The sequence below is a fragment of the Phyllostomus discolor genome, chromosome 3 (genome assembly GCF_004126475.2).
Source record: "Phyllostomus discolor isolate MPI-MPIP mPhyDis1 chromosome 3, mPhyDis1.pri.v3, whole genome shotgun sequence".
Lineage (NCBI taxonomy): Eukaryota > Metazoa > Chordata > Mammalia > Chiroptera > Phyllostomidae > Phyllostomus > Phyllostomus discolor.
The window spans coordinates 122,043,596-122,047,242 of record NC_040905.2 but is presented as its reverse complement, the minus strand read 5'-3'; positions in this window follow the sequence as shown (position 1 = coordinate 122,047,242).

Genomic DNA, 3,647 nt, shown 5'->3' with positions numbered 1-3,647 from the left:
CATTTCGAAGAAACTTTAAAAATGCTAATGTCCAGGCTCCAATGCAGAGATTCTCACTTACAAAGTGAGCCTGAGCTTCAAAAGTCAACAACTGATAGTTCAAGGACTAAAGTCTATTCACATTCTTGTTTAACTTGATCCATAAGATATTTATAAAAATCGAGAACTTACAAAAAAGCAAATGGGGCAAAATGTTAGCAACCAGTGAATCTGAGTAAAGTGTATAGGAGCTCTTTATACTGTTCTTGCAATTTTTTCTATAGGCTTGATTGCATGTCAAAATAAAAAGCTCCCCCCCCAACTTCAAGAAAAAGAAAAGAAAAATGGGAACTTACACATAAGAGCCAGGATCTTTGGCTTCTCTGGGAAATCATAAAATCTTGGCAGACTAGGTTTATATTTCTGCAGAAAATAAAAAGCTGGCTTGAGTAACAGGACCCAGACCTGTGATCAAGGGCATCATCCAAGAAGGGCCTGGTATTGTTAGCTAGAGCTCAGGTGAGTCTCAAAATCAAGCTTGCAAATCACTCACTGAAGTTCTTTCAATTTTTATTCATTTGCTTCTCTCCTGATCCATCCTCTTCCAACCTCTAAGTATAGCTCAGATTATTTTTTGCCATACACAGCACCTTGCATTTGCCCACACTAAATCTCATCCTTGGCAACTGCCCTGCCCACTCGCACAGCCTGGTGAGCTCTTCCTGCAGCTTGTCACCAGAGGCTTGGCATTTCACTCCCTGGCACAGCTAAGTGTCATCAGTGACAGTGGAACTCTCACCACATGCTCCTCCAAATTAGTTAGGCAAATGTCAAATACAAGACCGGTCCCAGCACTGATGCCCCACTGTTTTTAATTAATTAATTAACTAACTCATAACAACTCAATCAAGTCTCCCTGTGCAAACAAAGGAAGCCAACTATGGCTAACCACAGCAGCAGAGGAATTTCATGGAAGTCAGGACTTCTCAACAGTGGCACTTCTGACATTTGGGGATGGATAACTCTTTTGGGGTGGGAGTTCTGTGCATGTTTAGCATCATCTCTGGCCTCTGCCCACCAGATGCCAGTAGCACAACTCCCCCTCCTTTGCCACCTTGTTGAGACAACCAGAAATGTCTCCAGACATTGTCAAATGTCTTGGAGGGGGAGGAGTCACTCCCCATTGAGAACTAGTATAAGGATAGGGAAGCTGAAGAACTGAGACTTAGAAAAGATGGCAACCAAAGTCTTTCTAAGGTTCTAAACAGCAAGGACTAGTAGATGGCTCACCATTTAGCAGTTGTGTGACTTTGGACAAGTTACTTAACCTCTTTGTATGGCACTGTCCTCATCTACAAAATTGGATAATCAAGATAAATTGGGTTATACAGTGGAACAAACAACTTCCAAGCTTAAAAGTCATGCTATGTGTCCAATGTGGTCAGCTGGGGCTCTGCTCACATTGCTCAACCCAGGAGACCTAAGCCGGTAGAGGTGCCACTGTCTGGACACTGCTGGTCAAAATGACAAGGAAAAAAAGAAAGAAAGGTGATAAACTGACTCTTAAACATTTCTATCTGAAAGTGACCTACGTCATCCCTGCTCATCTGCATGGCTCAGTTTGGGCATCATCTTGTATACCAAAAGGTTGTGGATTCAATTCCCAGTCAGGGCACATACCTAGGTTGTGGGTTTGATCCCAATCGGGGCACATATAGGAGGCAATCAATCAATGTTTCTCTTTCACATCAGTGTTTCTCTCTCTCTCTGCTCCTCATACTTTCTCTCTCTCTTCCTCTCTCTCTGGAATCAATAAAATCATATTATGGAGTGAGAATTAAAAAATAATAATCATGTGGCTATAGTGGACTTGAAGAGGACAGCAAAGTGAAACCTGCTACATGTCTAGAGAAAGAAGAAGAGAAAATACTTGTTGAAAAAGAGCACTGAAGTTAGATACAAGTAATAATAATACTGACTTTATAAACTGGTTGGAAATGGTAAATGATTAATTAATATATACAAACTTCTTAGAACAGTGTGTGGCATCTATTAATTGTTCAATAAACACTAGCTTATTATTAATTCAGCAAGTATTTATTAAGCACTCAGATAGCTAGTTTTATGTGAATAACCCAGTTATTCCATTAATCCATTGAGCCACACCAGCCAGGGCTTAGTTATTCCATTAAACACTGATCTAAGTATTGTTGTGAAGGAGTTTGATGGATGTGATTAACATCTACAACCAAGTAACTTTAAGTAAAGGACATTATTTTCAATAACCTGTGTCGGCCTGATATAATGAGTTGAAGTGCTTAAGAGCAGAATGGAAGTTTCCCTTAAAGATGCAGAAGTTCTGCCCATAGATAGCAGCATCAGCTCCTGCCCAAGAGCTGCCAGCTTACCCTTCCTCAAAACCTGCCCTGTGGATTCAGCCAGCCGCACAATCACGTAAGTCAATTCCTTACGATAAATATCTTTACAGCTTTAACCTTTAATATCCTTTCCTCCCTATCCCCTGCCTTCTCCCTGCTACCTTTCTAAAAGGCATAAATCCTGCATTTTATTCCCCATCCTGTGTTGGCTCATCTCTGGTTTCTGACCTTTTTATTCTAACTCCCAGCCTCCCAGGTGAAAGTTTTCTAGTTTGGTCCTCATCCTTCTGGTTCTTCCTCTCACATGCTACTCCTCACCTTCTTAGAGGTAGCGTAGTTTCTTTCCCTGTTTGGGGTGCTTGAAGAGCTAAAGTGCTTCAGAGAGCAGAAATCTTGAGCTACATGAACTTGACCTCCTTCCCACATGAAGCTCTGATCCTGCTGTCCTGGCCCCACCTTCCCTGTCTTTAAAATGAACCCAGTTCAAGTGCCTGTTCTGAACTTACTTTATGTAAGTTCCTTTCTATGTTTCCATTTACTCACCTGTTGGAGGAGATCAGGATATGCCACCTCAAAATCTGCCACTTTGTACCTAAGGATTATTTTGAGTTCAAGGCAATCAAGAAACAGCAGGTCAAGGAAAAGCTCTCTGCCCTCCCTCTTTCTGCCTAAAGGCAGGTATGGGGGAACTTTGTCTGGCAGAGCCCCCTGGATAAGAATAAATCTACCAAGGCATGATGTGCTTGAGGAGAAAAGGTGGCCAATCTCTCAGATTAGAAGGGTCCCAAGCCCGTTTCTCAATGGGTTTCCACTGGGTCCAACCCACACAGGAACACAGGCAAAGCTCATCAATCACTGTCAGGCAGCAATGATCAAACAATAAACAACATTCAAAGAACTATAAGGGCCCACTCCAAGCCAGGGTCAGACAGCTAACGGGTCACAAAACCCTGGGAAACAAACTCACTCTGTGCCTGGACTCCCCATCAGAAAACTAAGGGTACCCTCAGCAAAGCAGGTTTCTCAGGATTCTATGCATTCTTTCTTAGGCCTGATTGCCCTGGGGAACTGCCCATTCCTGCCCAGGGCTGCACTGCTCCCCGCCAGCATTGTCTCAGCCTTAAGTTGGGTGGGAGAAGTAAGATAGCCAAGAGATTAGGAGACTCTTATAAACAGAATGAAGACTCAGGCTATGTCAAAGCCTAGGGCTGAGGGTCCATCATCCCCTCTTTCTATAGTCCCCCAAGTCCTTCCCTGATGGCCCCATCATGACTGTGCCTGTCTTAGGTC